Source organism: Rattus norvegicus, chromosome 9 (genome assembly GCF_036323735.1).
Source record: "Rattus norvegicus strain BN/NHsdMcwi chromosome 9, GRCr8, whole genome shotgun sequence".
Lineage (NCBI taxonomy): Eukaryota > Metazoa > Chordata > Mammalia > Rodentia > Muridae > Rattus > Rattus norvegicus.
Window position 1 is genome coordinate 50,942,517 of NC_086027.1, and position 24,870 is coordinate 50,967,386.

Below are 24,870 nucleotides of genomic sequence, written 5' to 3' on the forward strand. Positions count from 1 at the left end.
CCACATTCGTTGGCTGTTTGACAGCACTTTCACCCTTTGACCCTTTTCCTTCTGTCTGTCTCTACTCCCCCACTTGGTAGTCTGGTCTGCTCCACCACTCCTCTGACTTTCTATTATCAACATGGCACTTTTCCATTTTCCCAAATATGACATAGTAATCAGAAATTAATGAGATGAGTGCTTGGTTTGTATAGGTTTCGACACTAGTTGGATTAATACATTTTCAGAAAGAAGTGTGTATCCAACACTGTGATAGTTTCCCATACATTCAAAAACATGGACTCAACTAGTTTGAAGGTTAGAGAGGCTAAAAGATGTGGGCTTGCTCACAAGAATTTATTGTTAATATGGGAAAGACTTCAATGTATAGTGAATTCAGTAAAATTATTTTGTTCTTTTTCACAAAGCCATGAGAATCAGCAGAGGGATGGGAGCTCTTTGTTAAGCCTGACAGTTCACACATCTACATATTTATCACATGCACATCTGGGTGGAGAGCAGGTCAGGTAGAGGAGGTGTGGGCAGGACAAAAGTGGGGGAAGGTAGTGCTGGGCATTGTCTACTTCAGAGTGTAAGATCCAGGTACAGAGCTACATTCACCCAGGACAGAGGAAGACAGTATTCTTAATGCTGTATGTGGGTCTTAACCTTCCTAATGCTGTAACTTGGTAATATAGTTAGTTCTCCATGTTGTGGTGATCCCCAAACATAAAGTTATTTTAACTTTTACCCCACAACTGTATGAATTTTTACCCCATACTGATATGGATCATGATGTAAATTTCCGTGTTTGCCAATGGTCTTAGGTGACTCCTGCAAAACGTCATTCAATCCCAAAATTGTCATAACCCACAGGTTGAGAACCTCTGCTATAGACAATGTCAGGAGGTTCTGAATATATGGAACAGAAAGGAAACATGATAAGTATCCTATATTTGGAAAGAGGAAGAACTGAAGATACTTAGACCTAATAGAAGGCAATGTCAACAGTCAAAGTAAAGGGGTTGAATATCTTGATTTATAAAAACTAATATGGGAAATATCTCCCAAGGTTTATGACTAGTGAGCAAGAAGTGGTCTCATGCAGGAATGGCAATAGATTAAAGACGGTATCACAAATAAGTGTGAGAACAATGGAGTGTAGGGTGCCAAGGTTGGACTCAACTTTATCTGAGAAACAGATGAAGAAAACACATTAAGGAATAGTCGCCCCTTCTCAAAATATGGCCTAAAATATGTACCAGTTAGGAAGGCAGGTGAACTGTAGCATCCACTGACCTTTTATGTCATATCCTACCCTGCCTCAGTATCCACACTCAGTTGTGGTGATATCAGCGCACACTCAATCTACTGAAATATGGAATGTGAAAAATAAAGAGAAAGCCAATCAAAACCATCCACAGGATCCTTGTCGATAATGGAGAAGGATCATTAAGAATCCCAATGGCTGAATAGAAACAAGAGTTCCTTGCCACTTACAATGCCAGGTAAGCGTGTCCTCCACGGCGATGGACAATATGACACATTGTGAGGATCTTAGCTCGTTACCAGGCGCATCCGTTTTTATTTCGGATCTGACAAAATTTTCATTCAATGCTTGCTAAAGGTATGTGCTGACTTCAAAATTCAGAGAAATGTGAATGTGTCTATGCAACACGACTGTAAATATGTCAAATAATTCACACATTGAAACATCATGGGCTCTCTGCTGGGTAGACTTTTGCCAAGTTGATTCAAGCTAAGGTCACGTGAGAAGAGCGAATCTCAATTCAGAAAACGACTCCGTAAGATCGGCACATAGGCAAGCCTGTGGGGTATTTTCTTGATTGATGGTGAAGGTGGCAAGTCCATCCCTGTATGTTGGTGTCATTATGCAGGTGAAGGCAGGTACAGGATAGAACATGGTCTGTCATTGGTCGAGAAGGAAGGATGGGCAGGAACAAAGTCTTAGAAGCAAGAAAGAGGGGCGGGAGGAGGGGAAGCAACTGGGAGAACATGTCGGTGGGTGTCAAGATTCTTCTCTGCGCATAGTTACAGGTTGTTATGACTAGTTTTAAGGGAGGGGTGTGTACAGGATTTTGTGTTGTCTAGATGGATAAATTAGATCTTATCAATTGGATCAGAGGTTATTGTGTGGTGTGTTCATTCATGTGGCAACTTAATTGAGTTCAACAGAGTGTGTGGGGGTGGGATGCACTGGGCCCACCACAGAATTAGGATGTGTATGGCTGGCACAGTGGAAACCCACCAAGGGAGTTGTGAGTAAGAGCAGGGTGGTGTAACAGGGTGCTACCCTGGAATGGCTCGAGGACCGCCTGGGTCAGAGGGAGCCCAGGAGAGAGGGCGCATAGTGGTGTACGTAGGAACTGGTCACAACTACTGTCCACCCTTTCTATTTTTACTGCAATACATCCCATTTTGCGTGGTGCCGCCTCTGGGCAGGTAATTCTGGGTTGCATAGAAAGCAGGAGAGCAAGCAACGTGGAGCAAGCCAGTAAGGATCTCTCCTTCATGACTTCTGTCTCAGCGCCTGGCTCCAGGTTCCTGCCCTTTTTGAGTTCCTGTCTTGACTTCCCTCAGTGCTCCACTGTGATCAGGATGTGTAAGCCATAATCCCTTTCCTTTTCCGGTTGCTTTTGGTCACAGTGTTTATCACAGCCCTAGAAAGCAAGCTGAGATTTTGACCTTCCAACTAACAGTATATTTTTTCCCAACTCGGCTTTGAATTCTTGTATCAAAATCGTTGGAGTGTGTGTGTGAGGGACACTAAGATCATTGGAGGAGACCAACATCTGTACTGGGTTCAATGCCTTAGCGAAACGCATGTCCTGTACAAAAATCTTCACTGTAAATGAAAACGTTATGATCACCAAGCACCTGTCTTCAAACTGCCATGCTCAATTCAGTCCTAAGTATATTATCTGTGTTTTAAAAAATTATTTGTGTTTTATGTGTATGAGTGTTTTGCCTGCTTATGTATAAGTGTGCAAGTTACATGCAGTACCCATAGAGGATAGATGGAGGCACTGGATATTCTGAGATTGTGTTGCCTGTGCCCTGAACTGCTCGATGCCTGACCCTACCTGCTCCTGGCTGAGAGGTGAGGTGGTACAGAGTCAACAACACAGACTCTGTGAGCAGGTAAGAAACATCATCTGAGCACTGTTGCAAGCTCCTTTAATGCCCTCCACCCATGCCTCATTTGTCTCAAGAAAACATCTCCTCTAAACAGCAGTTCCCAATTGGCTGGCATTGTTTATACCAGCAATCCTTGGTCTCTCAAGCAGTCCTCAGTTAGGTCCTCCTGCAGGAGATGCTTTTGTGACTGTGCAGCCCCTGGTGTTTACATAGAGGTGGCCCCACCATTCCTGCTATGGAGTTAGGGGGTGGTTGTGAGTTGCCCCTCAGATGCTAGGAGCTGAACCTAGGTTCTCTGTAAGAGCAGTTGGTGCTTTTAACCATTGGGCCAACTCTCTTACTCCTATATACCTTTTAAATGCATGACTTTTTATAGTGAGGATAGAAAACATTTACCTTAGTGGGTAGCAAACACTAAGTGGAATAAAATTTATTGAGATAGACACAGTGTCCTTGCCTAAAATCAGACTCCATGTCTGGATTGCCATCTCTTACAGTGTTTGTTTGTTTGTTTGTTTGTTTTTAACTTTACAATGGGGGATAGGAACCATCTTTTCTTAATTGTGGGTGGGACAAATGACAAGGGACAGGCTCAGTTGGGACAGCCTGACAGAATTTCAGTCAAGGAAGATGGCTCTCTTGGAGAGCATGAAGGCCAAACAAACTAATGAGTCAATGCTCCAGGTCGCCCATTCTTGGGAGGCCCAGTCAGGGTCCAATGAACAGCAGTCAGGTCAGGGAACCATGCCTTGGGGCAGCTTGCAAACTCCTGTTGAGGTCTTTGGAGGCTTGCTTCTCCTAGGAAAATACTTACAGGGACAGATAACATTCTTCTTCATTATAGATTTCTTCTCCTAAACCTAAATCATATGATCTCATAAACCAGTAAGGTATTGGAGACTATGAAAGCTATGAGCATTCTGTCTGTGGCCATCAGTTCCTTTCTAGTACGCCCATTTTATTTTTAACAGAGAAAATTGTATTCTGCTCATTTAATGTCCTAACAGAAAGGCAGTTTCCAATATCCGCCTTCCTTCAGAGTGGCCTAGAAATGCCTTGATCTGTCACCAACCAGTGAAAGTTAATGCACAGTTTAAGTGGAATAAATCTTAAAGCTTTTAGAAGGTCTTGGAGTCATGCCCTTTCTCACTCCCTTCCCCCCATTTATATCTCTGGATTAATCAGAATTTCTGGTGAAGTTCTTTTGAAGTTATTAATTTTATTTGAGACATTGGGACAGACTCAGTGCACAGAGAAGTTTAAATGCAGACGTTTTTCCTACCCCATCAGCCAATATGATCCTGTAAATAAAGAAGCCTGCAAAAATAGCACCGAATTCAGGAAGTAGATATTGAATTTTTGTTCCAAAATGAACCTCTATGATGCATATCTTAATGAGCAGGAGATAGACATTTCTTTTTATTAAACAATTTATTGTTTCAATTAAACAAACTTGGTTTTGTTCAGTGGCATCCTTCAAGTATGGGGCAACTTTTGTCTTCTGCATCCTGCTATTTCCTGTTACTTCTTTGCAGATGGTTTGTGAGCAAACAGAAAGGTGGCTCAGATGTTCTCATCGCTCTGTTTTAATACAGGGCTGGTATCTGATCCTTTGCTCGAGTGACAAGGCTCTTGTCGTCTTTGCTTCTGTTTAACATCCTGAGACCATCCGCTGTAGCTCTCACATGTTGTTCCCTGGATCATTGCTGAACAGGGAACATGGTAGAATAGCAATGAGCTTAGGGCCAACAAGAAAAGTGATTTACTTTCTAGGGCACAGCTATAGTGTATTTCTGGATCTCAGTTAAGGGTCACTTTGAACCCATCAACAAAAAGCCATAGGTAGGCTTGATGACATACTCCTTTAATCCCAACACTTAGGGCACAGAGGTAGATGGATCTGAGTTGGTTTGAAACCAATTTGGTCTAGATAACAAGTTCTGGAGCAGCCAGGGCACCATAGTAAGACCCTCTCTTGAAAAACAAACCCCAAACAAACAAATCCAAATATAACATTCCAGTACTTATTAACTATATGCTAATGTATCTGTACAGATTAGAAATTATGAAACTGGAACCCATGAGTTAGGTGTTTATAAAACTTTGTTTTGTATCGCAGAAGCATACATGTTCCTGATGACGTGATGTCTGTAAAGCACGGTAGAGTCAAGTGCGTGGAGCCTCACAGCAGCCTATGCACTGTGTGCATCATGCTGCAGAAACGGAGGGAATCTGAGCTTAGGTCTGTGAGAAGGTAAACATGGGACAGCCCAGGTCAGCCAGTCAGTGTGTAAAGGAAACACACATCGAGGGTGGGTTAGCCAATATGAGGAAGGTGATTGAAGGTGGGGACTCAGGGTGTTTACTGTGGAAAATCCCAACAGAGAGAAGGGCAGAAAGCAAGTAAACCAGCTTCGCACCCCACCAGGAGATGCTTTGCACAGCCCCCAAGGTAATGGGTCTCCCAGGAAATCATTCCTTCATCAGGGATTTTTCTTTTCCTCTGCAACTTTCACTGACCCCAGAGACTGACCAAAGGATGTGCCCAATGGAGAACAACACAAAGCCAAGCATCTCCAGCAAATATGTCTGTGGGATGCTCCCACCTCCTCATTCCTAGGAGACAGCAGCAGCTATTCCTCATGTAGTGAGCTGCACATAAGCCATTACAGCTCCGTGCAGTCCCCCACTTTAGCAAGGTATACCAACCTTGAGCTCCAGAGACAGCCTTAACCGTTTGCTGTTGAGAACAGTGGAAGGGCACTGGAAGGGCTCTCAGCATCCCAGGTCTTCACTGAGCAATTCTTAATATTTCCTGGACTTCTTTTTCCCTATATAAGAGTGCAGGGTTAAACCGGAACACTTGAAAGTCACGTCAACAATTATTTATTATTCTATAGTTTTCTCAAACCAGAGACATTTGTGTAATAAGTATATCCCCACAATAATGTGTAATTTATGAAAGATAAAATACAATTTTAAAGTAGCCAAATAACTTAAGATGTTTCCCCTTCCAGGCCTGGTAGCCGAGGGCAGTAATTTTATCTCCTCGTGAGGCTCAGGCCTGTCCGAGCAGTAGAGTGAGTTCAAGATCACTTAAATAGGCACCTTATCTAGACCCCAAGTCATTACAAAAGAGGGGAGGACTAGGGATAGATTCCTGTGGCAGAGTACCCACTTGGCACAAATATAGCGTTGGCGTCAATCTTTAACATGAGATACAGTAAAACAATAAAACCGGAATTAATTTCTCCCCTACTTTACCCACCATCTGAACTGTGACATCTACAAAGTCCATGGTCATGAAGGTAGCCGAGCTGGCATCTTTGTCTTGCGCTTTGGTTTTGGTCCTAAGGGATAGCCATGTCCCAGTGGCTGACAATCCATACGGATCAAGAAGTGCACTTCAGGCTCCATTAAGAGCAGAACTGAGACCTTGAATTTGAAGCTCAAGACTGCACAAAAGCCTTGAAATGGGAATTTAACATTCTTAGAAAAATTGGACGCTTACTGGCCTGACCTTAAAATATATCCTCTGATTTCCATTATCCTTCAGAGAAAAATGAGTGGTAAGTCTACTCCTCACAACTTGCTCTTCTGCTCCAGCCTACAGACAACGGTTTCAGTTAATTAGCCAAATCAACCGAAAACTTAATTACACGTGTTCGTACTCAAAAGGGAGTTTGAATAATCACCATGCAGGGGTGAAGGAATGTCCACAAGAAAAGGGCAAGTGTATGACTGCCTAAAGACTGTGGAAACAGATCATTCGATATAAAAGAAAACACCATTTTTTTCTTCTCCGTGTTTCTTTCACACCAACAGTTAAGCAAAGCTTATAGGCTGAAAGAAGAGTTGAAAGATGCCCCACCTTTATGTTACTTAAACTTCAACTAGAAGCTTGATTTTTTAAACTTCAAATGTTAAATTTTATACCAAAATAGTCATTGGTTATTTTTCTCTCAATGTTCCCACATGTCTGTCATTATAGCACATGGTCTTTATAGTCAATAGTTAATAGCTAAAGACTTCTGACATGCTCAGTGTAATTTTCAACTTGATGGATTCTAGATTCATGGACTTGCCTTTTCGGAGCTTATCTTTATATGGGAGCATCCACAGCAATGGTGGGTGTGGTCACAATCTGAATGGGGATCCTAGACTCTCTAAAATGGAGAAAGTGAATCAGCAGAAAGATTTCTCTCATCAGTCTCTCTTCCCTGACTGTAGACAAACTATGATGTGGATGTTGCCTTGAGTTCCTGCCAAGAAGAACTGTACCTTCGACTGTGAACTACAATAATCCCTCACTGCATTAAATTGCTTTTGTTGGAATATTTTGTGAAAGCAACAAAAAAAAGAAATGTAAAAAACCAACAATTAAAACAAAACAACAACAAAAAAAACCAAACAAAACAATAAAAACATCCAAGAGCAACTGTCTGAAAAATCAAACCAACGCTTTCATTGTTGTTGACTGACATAACCTCAATAAAACCAAACACATGCATAATCTCTTGAAAAAATTTTATTTTCTCCTCCTACACATAGAGCTCCTCCCCCACACACTATTTCTCACACCTTTAAATCTTTTTCTTTTACCCATTTAACTCTTAAACACACTCATGCATATATATTTATATATATATATGTGTGTGTGTGTATTATATATTACATAATGTGTTTTGCATACAATCTCTTTTACCCCTCCTTACACAAACATATAGATGTGTACAATAGAACCCTTGGCTGCGTGCACTCATTCTATCTGCTAGATTTAGTAACATACATTTGTTTAGGCTTTAAGTGTTAATAAAAAGAAAACCCTAATTTTGCCAGAAAAATAAAAGATTACACATAAGCTCTTTTAAATTACTGGTTTGTTCATTCTAGAGATAAAGAAAATAATTAGAAGTTATAATTTCCCCCAAAGTTAAAGACAACAATGATTAATGCAGACTTAAGTGGAAAAACTAACTGAATTTAGTTCTCTACAATCCACATCTCATCAAATTCACCGCAGAAATAACTGAATATATCAAAGATTTTTTAATTGGATTAGTGTTGATATAATCTCTTGAGTACATTCATTTGCCGCATAAAGGCTTTCTCTGTCAGCTCAAAAGAAAACTTTGCCCTGAAAAAACATCAGATTGTGAGCACTTCACGCCTTTTCTTATTCACACGGTAGCAGGCGATTTAGATAAAGCATCACGTGGAGCATGAGAAGAGAACAAGGGCCACCTCTTTCCCTCCTTGAAGATGGAGAGAAGGAAGAGAGGGTGCCTGTAGTTCATGCCCAAAGAAATCCGTCCTGCCATCAAGAACACTCATTAAAGCTGTCCTGGGTGTATGCTTTGCAAGTGTGAATGGGTTGAGTAATGGTGGCCTTAGCAGCTACGTTTGGGTTCTGCTCTGGCCAGGAAGCTCATCTGAGTTCTGGCCAGAAGGCAAGCTATAGCCCTACATTTAAACTTTTGTATAATATACTAAAGTCTACGGGGAGGGTAAAGCTGGCATTGTTCCCACCAAGGCAAACAGCGATGGATCCAGCGATGATCCTGAGGCAGGGCTTCATCCTTAGTGACTGATAAGGTTGCTAATCCCACCTAGCATGGCCAGCTGGGAAAACTTCCGAATGTACTGTTCTCCTGTTGCTTGAAGTAGTCGAGCAGTCTCTTCTATTGTTAGTAGGCACTAAGCCTAAGTTTGAAAATATCCTCCCATAATCGTGTCCCATGCCTGAGTACATGGTCTATGCTTATGAAAACATAAAGAAAGTCTTTTCAATGGGACACCAATTTTGTCTTCGTAAACGCTCCCCTGACCCCCCCCAATACCTTATTGGTTTTCTATCCTGACATAACAAATCACTAAAAATGTAGTAAGAACTTAAAACCAGGGCTTGTTAATTTCCATAGACTCAACAGAGCACAGTCAGAGGCTTCATCAGGGTCACACACATCTGAAGTCAAGATGATGAAAGAGTGCAATCTTGCCTGCACCTGGAGGGCCTTTCCTGAGTGCATTCAGGTTATTTTCAGAGTTCAGGCTCTTTAGGTTATAGAACCAGTCATGAGCAGATGAGGCCGCAGGCAACAGATGCTGTTCTCTGGTGATAGTCATGTGTTGGTCTTATGACCCAGGAAAGATCTTTCTTTGAGATGCTCAGATTGTCAAAATATAATATACTCATTGAAGAGTGAAACAATTCAGTCCTGTTCATAGGTCTCTCATAGTCAATCAGGAGTTTTATAGGAGTGTAGACCAGGTATCAAGTAGTACTCTCAAGATCCTATGCCCTACAACCCTCTGCTAGTGAAGCCCACAGTTGCCAACTAGACTCTGTGGCTCATTTGCATCTTTACTTTAAACCAAGCCTTCTCTCGGTAGTGTCCTGTCTGTGGAGACTTGGTCTGATGTCCATGTCCATGTTGGATTCCACCATCCCTACAATTCTAATGAATGCCAAATGCTTTGGTTGGTTCTTCAGACTGCTTCTCTTGTGAGGTCTGTCTCAGCTTGTGTCATCAGTAGGAGGAAATCTGTGATTCTCCTATTTGTGTTCTTAGTGTCATTGATGAAAGAATTTAGAAGTAAACTTTGAAGGAAGCTCTAGAACAATTAGAGTTAACAGAGAAATTAATTAGGGAAATCAACAGGGTCTGAAAGCTATGACTCTATCTCACCAGCGTCTAGGAGAAGGCAGAGAGAAAAGAGGAAGAAAAAAAAATTCTCTCTTCTTGAGTTAATGTCCAAGAAAGCTAGGAAGTTTGGTAATCGATATAGGTCACCACCAGCTACACAGCAGGTAGAGTGGGGATAGAGGAGCAGTGGAACTCCAGAGACAGGAGTGGGAAAGCCCAGAGTACCAGGGAACTTACTTAGGATTTTTCTTCAAAAATAAAGGAAAGTTTTAAAGGGAAGGAAAAGGAAGAATTATAATTTTCTGAGTACTCCAAGAAAGTGGCTAGGTGGAGATTCCAGAGGGGTTTGATGGAAGAGGGAGTTCCTGAAGAACTAAATGATCTCATTAAGGGAATAATTATTCCTCCCATCTCTTTACTTTATCTCTAGAAGAATCGCATATCTTGGGGGGGATGGACTACAGGCTAGGGGATTGAGAGAGCCATCAGAATTAACTCTGCATGGAAGAGACACAATAGTATGGAGTGCTGTCATCTTTGAAGCAAATCACAATGCCATGTTTCCACTCAAGGCCAGAGATGGATTTCATCATTTTGACCAAGAGAAGTAGCTTTCTTGAAGAGAAGCTATGATATTGCCACCATTTCATACAACCCAATGAAGAAAAAGCTTTAAGTTTACTTCCCTAGTGTAAGAAAAGGGGACACAGCCTCCAAATCTGACCATGAAGAAGCTACCTAACAAAATGCTTGTGCACTAAACCTGCTGTTTCCTTTAAGTCTATTTGACACATTCCCAGGTATTGCTTGCCATTCATTACAAATGCTTGCCCAGCCCCATCCATGCCAAAACAAGTTATTCCTTCTTCCAGTCTTTCTGGCTATCCTCTGAGCCAGATATGAACAGCTATCTGTATTTACTCTTTTGGATTCTTTGCATTAGAAATATTGTGCAGTGTTGATATAATATAGAACACAAGGCACTGCTACACAGAGTCCTTTGCCTCCATTGTCTCAAATAATGGTGGACAAATTTCTTTCTAAAATACCAAAGCTCCAAAGCCCTGTGGAGTCAGTTCCATTTTCTGTTCTTGTGTTGTGCCTATGCATAGCTACCTAACACATTCTGGCCTATAAAAGTCAGGTGATCAGTGCTCGACTATCACTGTGAGATATGGCCACAGTAATTGCTTATAAATATCTACTAAATAAAAGAATAAAAGAATATCATGTTTCTTTTATTCTAACTTAAAAATGGGGCATCCCATAGCAACAGTTTAACAGAAATTGGTTTTAGAACATGATTTCTCAATCAAATAGGAATAAGACTTCGGGAAAAATTTGATGAGTGGAAGAGATATATTATTTATTCTTAAAAAAACCTACAAGCATCTAAAAATCATGTATTATGGAAATCATGTTCATATATAATAGAGTTTAGAGTTTACAAACTTTCTCTATCTTTCTCTCTATCTCTCTCTCCCTCTCTCCCCCCCTCCCCCCCTCTAGATATATATACCTAGCAATCATGTATTCTGAAATTCTACTCATTTATTTGTAGGCTGAACTAAGAAGAGTCATAGCTTTAAGTAATTTGCTCAGCCAACTCAACTAGAAAATATTCTAGATTTTCCCTATTGCATTTGTAACCCTTTTATTTCTAATGCATTCCTATATCTTCTGTGAAAATTATTAATCATTTGGCAACATTTGTCCAGACTGAAGTTTTGTCCAAATAAGACTGAACAGATAAGTGCTAGAGCTTCACCAAGGTGTGCAAAATCTCCCTCCTGTCTGTAGTAAGCCCTGTCCCCTATCCAGGGATCCAGTACCATGAATCATTCCCATTGGCCTTACCTTAGTGGCTCACAGGGCTCCCTGGCACACCTAGTGTTAGACTCTGAGTGATGCTTAAGCCTCCAGTTACTACCCAGGAGAGATGAGACCCATACTTCTCCCACCACAGGCTGTGAAGATACCTTAGAAAAACTGCAGGATTGAGAAGGTTGGTTCTCGATGTGGAGTTTCTGATTGGAACTCCTTACTTTTAGTAGCAGCCACTCAATTTGTAGTTAAAGCTTTATGAATGAAAGCTTTTCCTGGGTTTGCTCCATTTTAAGCTAGCAACTCACATGCACACATACATGTATGCATGCATGAACATACATGCACATTGCCTTTTAAACAAAAATGTGAACTCAAGGCATGTTTCCTTAAGATATAAATTCCACAATCATAGAAAACGTCTACTCAGTCTGAAGGTTTGGACTCATTGCCTGGCATATAGCAAGTCCTCCCCTATATTTGCTAGTAAAACAGGTCTATTTACTCTGTAATAATTAACACCAATCTCTGCTCTGGCTATGGCATGGTTAACTGGCAAAGACCCACACCATGTTCTTTGTAAGAACCTTTCTCCGTGACTGTTGCTGCTTCTGTTCATCCTCATTTAAACAAGTCTGCCATGAGGACACTGACTATTCTCTCCATTGACTAGTGATTCGAGATGCATACTTCGTATGTCTGAAGAGCAAACCATCAAAAATACAGTATGCCTATAGAAACACAGTGTTTACTTTATTGCAAATCTTGCTCCAGCCTCATCTGATGGGCCTAGAATTCGGAAATAGAGACTCTGTCCTTTCTTCTGAGCCTATTTGAGTTTTTTTTTTCTGGCTTTTCTGAAAAGCTGAACTCTTAACCAACCATAGCTTCCTGAGCTTTTGGCCCCATGTTAAAAGAAATGTATTTTCACAGCCTGATTCCCTACCCTTACCCCCTGACTCACATCTCCTTCTAGGGAAGGATTCTCTTTGAAGTTAGTTAGCACAGACTGATGCTCTTGAGTGACTCGAATTACCATCAAGGACAGAAAACAGAGGACTCGGCTTGCCCTGAGTCATCCAGCCACTCAGATGTAGAATCAAGAAGTCGACCTGGAATATTCCTTCCTAGCAGGCTTTCAGCTGCGTTCATTCATTAGGCAGCTCAGCCTTTCCTTTGTAAAGTTAAGCAGGATGCATACTTGACTGAAACTGAAATTATACTAAAACCCTATCCAGGAGAGCATCCAGTCTATGAATCTGCAAGTCTGTAATCGAGCGGGCAAGCGTCTTGTTAGCTGAGCAGAAGCCTATGATAGGCTCCCTTGTATACTTCTGTCTTAGGGTTTTGCTGCTCTGAACAGACATCATGACCAAGGCAACTCTTATAAGGACAACATTTAATTGGGGTTGGCTTACAGGTTCAGAGGTTCAGTCCATTATCATCCAGACAGGAACATGACAGCATCCAGGCAGGCATGGTGCAGGAGGAGCTGAGAGTTCTACATCTTCATCTGAGGGCTGCTAGCAGAAAACTGACTTCAAGGGAGCTAGGATGAGGGTCTTAAAGTCCATACCCAGTGACACACCTACTCCAACAAGGTCACACCTTCTAATAGTGCCCCTCCCTGGGCCCAGCATATACAAACCATAACAATCACCAAAAGATTAAGGAAGAAAAATGCACCAAGAATAAGACCATTATGTGGAGTAAAAATTCCCCAAATAAGATATACAGACTCATCCATACAGCTGGAAACCTCAGGATGATATTTGTTATCAGGGTTGCCTCTTTTTTGTTTCTCTGCCTGTAATTCCCTTAATCGAGGTGTTTAGCCTCTCAAATTTTCAATGTTCATGTATCCATTGCCTTCTCAGAACTATGATATCTGCTTCAGACTTCGATAGGGGAATGTGCACTTGTAGAACCAAATTCTATCAGGCCATGATGGGTGAGGGACAACCCCAACGACAGCTCTGGCGCAGGCATAAGGCCACATTGGTTCCCATCTTTGTTTTTACTCGATTTTAGATCACTAAGAAACAAAAGAAAATCTGATTGTATTGAAATCCATTTTGAAAACCAGGCTAGAAGAATAACATAACATAACAGTATTTTATCACTACTCCTGGGATTCTGGAGGACCTGGACTAAATTATGATCCCACAGCAGCTCAACAGTTCCCAATTCTACCCTTTGATTCTACCGAAACAATGATCATGGGGAATAATTAGCCTTTATATTTCCACACAGCTCTGCAAGTAAAATTTATAGTTACAACATACAGACTTCTCCAAGAAAGGAGCATTCATTTGACCTACCTGTACGTCTTGAAATATGTATTTAGCACAGCTGTTCTTTTGTATTAAACTCATCACAAAACACAGCTTTAATGTAACCCACCATTGATCTGCAGTAAGTGGAAACAAAAATCTCTCCTTAATTAGTATCATCCAATCACTTTTTCACATTTCTACCGAACACACACTGTGAACTGTTTAATGGACTATTATTTAGAAAAGTGGTAAGGGTGCACTGGAAAAAAAAAGACACGACAGAAATAAAAATTAGATGTGCCAATGAAAAATATGTTGGGAATAAGAGAATGCCAAATATCTGGTTTAGGGCTTTCTTAGGAGGCTAATGGAGAGATGAACTGTGTTCCTGTGATTTCCCAAGAGACAGAGAGAGAGAGAGAGAGAGAGAGAGAGAGAGAGAGAGAGAGAGAGAGAGAGAGATACTGAGAGACAGAGAGACAGAGACTGAGATTCATTGCCTCCAATACCCTTAACTGTCTCAAGTAAATTTACTTATTGGTACCTTTATATTCGAGTCTCCTGAAACCCACATAAATCGAGGAGAAGAAAGCACAGAACAGATGGGACTGCTTGCTCCCACATTACCACAAACACACTCTGGTGTGGTACCCTTTTCATTTTTCTCCCTCATTAACCGTGTCTTCCTCAGGATGAGCCAGGGGTCCAGATATCATCACATCCCACAAATAACAAGACTTGGCTGCTTCGGCAGCTGCCCCCTACTAGCTGCTGTGAAATAAATTCAGGAACAAAATGAGTTAAAGTAAGATTCACTCTGCTCCTTTTCCTGTGCTTTGTTAACTTGAAGGCCATCAAGGCCTATGGAGGCAATCTGTCTTTCTCTGAGGAAAGGGCTGGTTGCCACCCCCTGTATGAGTGTCCTTCCTTCAGTGTCAGCAGGGTCGAGCTCAGTGTGGGGCAGCAGAGTATCCTGGGCCCTGGCATGGTCATCCCTGAGATCTTTATCCATAGTGGAGGCTAAGCAGTAATAAAATAAAATCACATAAAGGACAGCCAGGGAGGAAGAAGGAAGAAGAAAACAAAATTAAATACAAAAACAAAACCAGAACCCCCTCAGAAAAGGGCAACCGATGCTGTCATTTCGAAGTAGTGCCAAAAACACTCCATGTTTATAAACGTTTTTGAAATTTTGTCTGTTTACTTCTGCGTTCATTTTGGCTTTCTCATAACGCATTTTGGGGTAGTGTTGTTGAAGAGACTTCCTGTTTAAGAGATCACACGTTGGCCAAGGCACATCACTTGGTTCTAAACACAAGAGCTTGTGAGGACAGTAATACTTCAGGATGCTGAAGCTCTGCTTCTGAACCAGACACTAGGGAGGAAACCCCTTTCCCCCGTTGGTTGTTGGCAATACAGGCGAGTGTGGAGATGGGCTACAGTCATTGTAGTGGTTCCTGGGCACGTTGTGTCAGACTGAGCTGCTCACACTGGCTGAAAAATCTCACTGCTAGAAACGTCCTAAGCAACAGGCTGAATGCTACTCCCCACCCCCACTGTGGGCTTCCTGTTTTTTATAAGCATGTGCTTTCCATTGCTCTTATGCCCTTGAGTGTATCGATTCTTCCTTCTCCAATCCTCTCTCCGACTACCGTTGTTATTTCTCTGAATTGGACATTCGCATGAAGATGGGCGTTGTACCCAGACTCAAGAATAGTTGAGACGGAGCAGAAAAGAACAGATCGGTGTATCTATGTCAACATAGAACATTTATGACGAAGGCAGCAGGGATGCTTCCACCAGTGACACTGTTGCTGCTGCCACAACAGCAGGGACCTCTGGGTATAACACACCTCTCAAGTCTGTAGGAGAGAGAGAGGGCCACACAGACAGGGCACTAGCACCTCACTCACTGCCCTCCTGTGTTATTTCTTTTGTTTTGAACCAGGGATGAGAGGCATAGGAGCAGACTAGAGTAACTGTCACTTCTAACATCAACACTGGAATGCAAGATTCGTCATGAGGCTTGTCCAAGTCACCTGGAGAGCCAATAAGGAATAGAGTCAGTCAAGAAATGCGGAAGTAGGGGAGGGTCCCAGAGGATCCCAGAGGATCCCAGAGGATGCCCTCACCTCCGCCATGAGAAAGTCCCACATTAGTGCTCGTATGGTGTAGTATCCAACCAGTTTAGCTTTAGATCCAGTTGACTATTACATGTGATTCAACTGGCAAAGTCTCATTCTTCAAGAGGAACATTTTTTCCCCACTGTGCAGAGGTAGAGAAGTGGGCTTTATAAGAATTAACAAGGATGGCCTTTCCTTCAGTCTCTGCTCCAAACTTTTTCTCCATATTTCCTCCTACTAATATTTTTGTTCCCCCTTCTAAGAAGGACTGAAGCATCTGCACTTTGGTCGTTCTTCTTCTTGAGCTTCATGTGATCTGTGGATTGTATCTTGGATAATCCCAGCTTTTGGGCTAATATCCACTTATGTATGAGTGCATACCGTGTGTGTTTTTTGTGATTGGGTTACCTCATTCAGGATGATATTTTCTAGTTCAATCCATTTACCTATGAATTTCATGAAGTCATTGTTTTTGATAGCTGAGTAGTACTCCATTGTGTAGATGTACCACATTTTCTGTATCCATTCCTCTGTTGAAGGGCATCTGGGTTCTTTCCAGCTTCTGGCCGTTATAAATAAGGCTGCTATGAACATAGTGGAGCATGTGTCTTTGTTATATGTTGGAGCATCACAGGAGTAGTATAGCTGTGTCCTCAGGTAGTGCAATGTCCAATTTTCTGAGGTACCTCCAGTCTGATTTCCAGAATGGTTGTACCAGCTTATAATCCTACCAACAATGGAGAAGTGTACCTCTTTCTCTACATCCTCGCCAGCATCTGTTGTCACATGATTTTTTTTTTAATCTTAGCCACTCTGATTGGTGTGGGGTAGAATCTCAGGGTTGTTTTGATTTGCATTTCCCCGATGACTAAGGATGTTGATGAGTAGGGGAAACACCCTCGTAGGAAAAGGGAGAGGGAGGATGGGATAGGGGTTTAAGGACGGGAAACTGGGGAAGAGGATAACATTTGAAATGTAAATAAAAAAATGCAGTAAAAAATAAATGAAGAAAAGGATGACACTATAAAGGAAAAAAGTTAACAAGGATGCAGTAGGAAAAACTTAATATTGAATACTAGGTTACTGTCAATGCAAGCAAGGCAGACTTCTTTATTGGGCTCAGGTAAACCTGAGCTCTTCATTTTCAGAGACAGCTGGTCTGCTTTGGGATCTGCTTCCTTCGAGGTTCCTTTTGAGGGTGCAGTATTTGGCATGAGAGACTCCCATTCGGTATTGATCCATCAGGGGTGATCATAAGAGCACAGTCCAAATCAGTGACTCCTCATACCTCTTGTTGCTACCAGGAATCAATTAGATTTGTTAAAGGGGAACAAGACATATACGTGTTACTTATTAAACTCGATTAGTTGGAACTAGAACCATCTACTGTGGCTTAGGACGTTTTTTGAAGGTCACGCATTTTTGCATTTATTGTTATGGAATATCCAGTTGAAAGGTTCCTCTTGGGGGTGGTTCCATGTGTAGCCATTATATCAGGGGTAAGAGTTCTGAGATAGTTTAGGAGATGGGGGATAATCATAGGAAGTAGGTTACTGGGTCAGGTCCTCAGGGATTCTGGTCTCAGGCTCTTTTCTATCTCTCCCTCTTTGTTCTTTTATGAGGAAAAGAACCTTCTCTTCACTGTTTCCACAGCTATGATTTTCTGCCAAGAAGAACAAAACTTAGCTCTGTGAAACTGCATCAAAGTTAACCTTCCCTTCTTGGGATGTTCTCTCAGGTGTCCTTGCCTCAGCTACATGTAGTAACTGGCATCTGTACCCTCCATTAAAACTCCATTTCTTCAATGTATAGGATTTAGTCAATTATTGGACCTTTCTATTGCAAAGAACAAATTATAGGTCTATAGGGCTCTGATAGACATCCTGCGAGGCTAGTCCATTTCCTGTTGATAAATAAAATATATGTGTGTAGCTAAACATGATTTCACACATTTAAACCGATTTCCTTTCTACAGAAGTTCCCAGGGACTTAACATTTCTCATGGGTTCAAAAGCAATTGTGTGGGTGACTGTCCTTCCTAAATTTGTGTGATCATAGAAAACTCTTCAAAGGCTGCCTTACTTGGTGAAGAGCCCCTCTACACTCTTTGCATTCACCTACCATAAGTCCTGATGTCTCATAAAATATTTTTTATTCACTTAAAAAGATATGTTCTTGTTTTCATTTATTTATGTCAGTCCCTAAGTATAGAAGGAGTCCTGGTCCTTGGAGGACCACGTTAGCCTTTACAAAGGACTTCATAGATTTGATACAGTGAATGCTTACATTGATCGAGCACTATCAGTCACCGCACACTTAAGAATGCTTGTCAGGATAAACACTGTAGATAATATATACTGTGTGCTTGGGGAAAACTTCTCTTGGACTATTCTTTAAAAACTTTAGAAGAAAGCCAGTTGGCTGTGGAAATGTAGGAACCTTTCTAGTTATGTGTTCCGAGGGTCCACATCATGACAAAAATCAGTAACCTGTTGAGTTTGTTGGAACCTCTTGCTAGAAGTGCATAATGACCATAGCAGCTCCATTGGTTATTCCAACACACAGGCTATCACAGGCTCTGAGGAATAGGCAGAAGACAGACAGTGGTGGGAAAAGCAAACTCAGAGAAGAGAATTTGTGAAACTGGAAGAGGTTCCATAGAGTAAGACTTTTAGCGCATGTCATGACATCTAAGACACATATCCTGTCTGGTGAAAGGCCATGGCATTTGCTCAGCCTGTGTCCACTAAAGCAAGTTTTCCTTGAGTTCTTAGTTATAGGATGTCCATGACTGCCAGCCATATTAAACTAGAGTTGGGATAACAGCACACAAAGCTCCTCTAAGTTATCTGATTGCTTAGAGTGGATATGTGGAAGATATTTAAAATATATTCACTTTATAGACAGCAGGATGCAGGAAAGCAACTGAAATGTTTGTCTTGTTCATCCAAGTAGCACTTTTGAAGCAATTCCTCAAGCTCTGTTTGCTGCCACCAGCATCTGTTACCTTCTTTTTCACAGCACAAAGATCTCATGCATTGTGCAGCAATGTAACTGGAAAAACCTATAGCATCCATAGGGGCTACCTAGGGAAAGGCCTGCAAGGTAGACTGCTGAGATATTCCAAAACCCCACCGGGAGTTTGGGGTACTTTAACTTATATGCAACAAAGGCACTTTAAAGAGCTTTAATTCTGCCATGGGTCTCAATGTTTTGCAATTCTGTGACGTTCTTAGAAGTTTGGTCTGGAATTTGGTGCAGGGGAGGAGGAAAATCAATTATAGATAATTTAACTATATTTTTATTCAAGTAAAACACGGAAATTTGGAGTAACACTGAAATCTACTGACACACGGTCACAAATCGAGCAGGCTAAGCCGTGCTGATTTTCATTTTACTTCCATTTAATTTTCTAATTAATCTCAGAAAACATTAATTAATTTTGTCTTTTTCACAGGCAGTCTGGCACCCTTGGGCCCGAAACATTGCAAATATTGCTGGCCTCGAGCACTAGTAATCAAAATTTCTAATTCATTTGAGCAATCCAATGTCTTGCTCCTCATTTCTCTCACTGGTATATACTTTAACATTCCTTTAACCCTTTCGTTTCGGAAAGGTTTTTATTTTGTTGTTGTTGTTGTTGTTCAAGGATAGACAAGAGAATTATATATGCTAGACAAGCATTCTATAGCTTAGTCTTGTCTACAGCTCTCTCTATTTCTTCTACTTTTGTATCTGGTCTCATTAAGTTTCCCATTTTGAATGCCCTGAGTAGCACAGGCTGGCCTCCGGTTTGAGGTGTTTCTGTCTCAGCCTCCCGTGTGTCATGAATTACAGGCATGAAACATCTTACTCAATTTTTCTCTGGACGAAGGACTAAAATTCCTCAGGTTACAGAGAAATGACAAAAGAGAAAGGACGAGAGTTGATGTCTTGATGCAGTGACCTTTGAGCTCTTTGCTGGGAAATCAATCACTGAAGTTCCAAAGGATATAAATGCAGCCATACTCTCTGCCCTTCATCCAGACATTCCCAAGGATGGCCTATTGAGCTCACTGTATAACTCTGCAATCTTAAAATCACAATGAAGTGAACGCCCTAAAAGAAATTGGTATTGTTAAAGACTAGAGAACATTAGAACTGGTGTTTACCTTTCATCTTTACCTTCTGAAGAACATGAAACTCACAGCTCTGCATTCTATCAAAAATGGAAGATAAGTGAGCAATGGAGTGAGAGTGACCTCACAGAGCCGACAGCTCAGTGTTGGAAGCCAAGAGAGATGAGCATATACGATAATGGCGGCAAAATAGAGATAATGAGTGGAAAATTGCAGGCGTGCTACTTCAAAACAGGTAGAAAGAAGTTTCAGAGACTGCTCAGATGCGAGGATCGTTCCACGAACTCTCAGAGGATCCAGGGTTAGTTCCCAACACATACACAAAGGCTCCCAACCATCAATGTCACAAGTTCTAGGGTATCCGGTGCCCAGTTCTGGTCTCTGCGGGCACTAAACACACACACAGTACACTTTTTTTTCTCTTTTTTTTTTCCAGAGCTGGGGACCGAACCCAGGGCCTTGCGCTTGCTAGGCAAGCGCTCTACCACTGAGCTAAATCTCCAACCCCCACAGTACACATTTATACATGCAGAAAAATACTCATTCAGTTTGGAAATCTAAAGTAAGTGTGCTGGGCAGGTATGTATTTTATGACAGCCATGGAAGGACTGTAATCTCATAAGGGGCTGTTCACCTAGCTGCTTCTGTACACACAAGCCATGGAGGTTATTTAGAAGAGACAGAAGTGGCCTTGCTCACCAAATATGACTGTCCACCATATTTAAATCTCTGTATAATCTTTTGATAAACAAGCTATCATGATATTAAAGAAAGTAAATACATCAAATTGTAATGCCGCTTGTATTTTTTTGACGTGAGTTATTGTTTACTTTGAGATCATGAAGATCCTTCTAAATTATTTCTTAGAATTTTGCACAAGTGCCTTTGAATATAAACTGTTAACCTCTTTTAGATTTTGTTGTGGGTTTAAGGTAAGAAACTCAGTTCACCTCCCCCGCCACCATAGCAACAACCTAACTGCAAGCTATCAAATCAGTTTGAGAGGGCATCAATGATATTGACCGAAGAACCAGAATTACTGGATTGGTGCCAAAGGACACCTTTTACATCGCAGCAACCAGAACAGTAGGAAGGCCATGAATTTTGTGTAGGTTCTATAAGCTTCAGTCATTCTTGTGGTTCATGGGTTTCACAGCTGGGTAGACCTATTAGTTGCTCTCTTCTCTTGGAACTCTGGACATTACCTCCTGAAAATGGAAGCTAGATTACAGGAAGGGGGCTTTTTGAACAGATCCAGCTTGAACCATCCAACTCCTACATATATTATGTACATTATCTGTACTAGGGTGTTACCTCCAACCTCTGAGAGGCTTCTAAGGATGAAAGAAATTGCCTATGTTGTTTTTGGAGTCATTGACACTCCTCTGACCAACCACCCAAAAGGAAGCTTCTAGTGTCTTATTAGTCATTGACCCTTGTTGCAGGGTTTTTTCAGTCTCAGTTGTATAAATTTCATGTGTGTGTGTGTGTGTGTGTGTGTGTGTGTGTGTCTGTCTGTCTGTCTGTCTGTCTGTTTATCTGTCTGTCTGTCTGTGTGTCCTCCATCCTCCCATCCTCCTGTACTGATCTCGATTCTCTTACAGTTGAAGCCCCACCATTTATTTTTCCACTTTTGTCTTCTTATCATCTGTACCCTGATATTGCTTTCTGAAGCCTCCAAAATGGTCCCTTTTTCTGTTGTCACTCCATGCTATGCTCTCCTCTGAGGATTCAGAACTAGAAACTGAAGAGAGAATGTGGTATTTCTCTTTCTGTGTCTGGGTTACCTTGATCAATGTAATATTCTCTAGTTCCAGCCATTTACCTTCCGGTTCTCTTTACAGCTGAATAGTTTTGTGCTACGCATAAGTAGCACATTTCGTTACCCATTCATCTGTTCAGGGACGTGTAGGCTGTTTTAATTGTGTAGTTCTAAGCAAATACTCTTGGAATAGGGTGTGGAGACCATTGGGCATATGCCAAGGAGTGGTATAGTTGGGTCTTATAGTAGAATTACTTTTAGTTTTTTAAGGATCTGCCATATACTGATTTCCAAAGTGGTACGCCAGTGTACGTTCCCACCAACAGTGAATGGAGTTTATACATTCTCCTCAGCCCCACCGGAATTTTCTATTGGTTGTAGTATTGAATTTAGTCATTCTGGTTGATGTGGGATGAAATCTCAGGATTGGTTTTGATTTAATTGTCTTTTATTGAATAGGGTGATGCAAACTCTTTAATATGTAATAATTCCTGGCTATTTCTTTTTCTGCTACCAAGAAATCTCCATGTAGAACTCCGGAACAGTTTTCAACTGGGCCATTTGTTTCCTTGACTATATTTAATTCTTTGTATGCTGTGGATATGAATCCTCTGTCAGATGTAGGTTGCGGGGTGTCCACCTCATTCTCTGGTTTGCTTGTTACTTCATTGTTTACTTAGCTGTAACTCTTAAATTTGTTTTTTTTTTTTTTGAGGCCTTGAATTTAAATCATTAGCCTTAAATCCTGGACAGATGGGTCCTACTCAGACAGCCCTTTCCTACCTCTATATCATGTAAAAATGCTGCCTGTATTTTCTTCTAGCTGATCTAGCATTTCCAACTTCTAACTGAGCTCTTTGATTCACTTGGAGCTAACTTTTGCACAGGGTGACAGATTAAGGTCTAACTTCATTCTTCATCCAGTTTGCCCAGCACTACTTTTCTTTGAAAGAGCTGTTTGCCTTTTTTTTTAGTGTATGTTTTTGCCATCTTTGTCAAATATCAGATGGCTGTAGTCATGTGTACTCCTGTTTGGGTCTCCTAGCTTTTTCCATTTGTCTATGTGTCTGTTTTTGTGACAGGACCATATGGTTTCTATGAATATAGCTCTATAATATACCAGAGTCTGGAGTCACATGCCTCTAGTATTACTCTCCCCCCCCCCCCCCGAGGATTACTTTGATCTCCTCTGGTATCACTTAAGCCCAGTGTTTATTTCGGCCCTTACATTTACTGATTCTTTGAATTGTTTTATATGTTTTTATTTCATTAGTCTCTTTGGTTTTTATTATTTCTCACTGACTCCTGGGTTTGAGTTTGTTTTGTTTTTATTTTTCCGATTTCTCCAGTTACATCCCTCAGTCATTTGTGTGTGCTCCTCCTGACTATAGTTTTCCCCTTAGGATTGCTTTTAATATGTCTTACAGGTTTTGTGTGTTGTGTTTTCATTCTCATTTAGAATATTTTAACTTTTTCTCTTTGAGCCATTCTTCATTTAGTAATGAGTTATTTATGCAGTCGCTAGAGGAATAAACCCAGCCCAAAGACTCTAGAAACATATAAAATGATATGTGATGAAATAAAAACATGCCTTAGAATAAAAACTGCAAAAGAAAGTACTGCAGGGGCTGGAGAGGCATTTCAATTGGTGAGGAGCACTGACTGCTCTTCTTGAGGTCCCAGGTTTTGTCAGCTCACAGCTGTCTGTAACTCCAGTTCCAGGGCATCTGGAACCCTCACACAGACATACATTCAGGCAAAACACCAATGCATATAGCATTAAAAAATCCTAAAGAAAAAGAAAATGACAGCAGTATACACATATTTTCCAATAACAACTCTAAATAGTAATGGCTTCAACTCTCCAATAGAAAAACAAAAACAAAACACAGGTTGGCTGAATGCATTTAGAAATCAAAATCTGTTGTCTACAAGAAAGTGGGCTTTAAGATAGATACTATTTTAAAGTGAAGGGTTGGAAAAATATTCCAAGCAAATCGGATCAGGAAACAAGAAAACATGACTGGATACTTTCTGATAAAATGGACTCCAAACTAATCAAAATGACAAAGAAGAACAGTTCCTTTTAATCAACGGATCTATCGATCAATAAGAAAATGTTACAATACTAAACATATATGCACCAAACTGTGTGTACCCAGTTTCCTAAAATGCCATACTGATGGAATTAAAGGCACAGACAAACACAGAGCCAACAATAGTAGGTGATCCCAACACTCTAATCTCTTCAATAGACATGTCAATTGGACAAAAATTCAACAGAAAAGTTTCATGATTAAATGGGATCTTGCATCAAAGGTCAAAGGTCAAAGGATCTTGCTGTCCACTCAAATTGTCCAAAAATATACATATTACTCAGTAGCATATGGAAGTTCTCCTAAAACAGACCACATGCTGGGTCACAGAGAAAACTTTAATAAATACACAAACAATTGGAATAATTTCATGTATCCTATATGATCATCATACAATGAATGAAATGAATGAATGAAATCTGTAGCTCTCGTCGTCTCTGGGACATTACTTTCTATGATGATTGCTCATGTTGAACTATAGATAGAAGTTGAAAGTTATCAAATGTTTCTCTGCCTATGTTGAAAAAAATATATAATTTTCCTTCTCTAATCTTTCATGGGTATAAATCAATTTTCTGGTAGTAAATCCACTCTATTCACGCAGAGCTTTTCTTTCTAAATTTGACATTATACTTTTCCTTAGTTTGTGAAATGAGGAATAGGCAATTGTATTTTCTAATATCCTGGGATATTTTTAACATTAATATGCATGTGTGAAACTGGCCTTGGATGTTTTTACTTTTCAATTAGGAACATCTGGCTCAGAATGTCTGCTTCCCTCTTTTCCTATCTTCTGGAAGCATTACAAATATGTGAGGTAGAATCTTCTGAAAAGATAATGTTCTATTGTATTTTTCAAGTGTTAGCTTTTGTACTTGAAGGAGA

General features: G+C 40.8%; 1 long non-coding RNA gene across 1 annotated transcript in view; it reads right to left on the bottom strand.

Moving 5' to 3' along the window:
• Nucleotides 1-4,559: 4,559 nt before the first annotated feature.
• LOC100910304 (uncharacterized) overlaps nucleotides 4,560-24,870 on the bottom strand; it is a 77,232-nt gene continuing 56,921 nt past the window's right edge. Inside the window, exons 2-3 of the long non-coding RNA NR_131082.1 lie at nucleotides 5,848-5,969; nucleotides 4,560-4,844 (exon numbers count right to left, since the gene is read on the bottom strand). This is a non-coding gene — a long non-coding RNA (uncharacterized LOC100910304). The remainder of the gene's footprint in view (nucleotides 4,845-5,847; nucleotides 5,970-24,870) is intronic.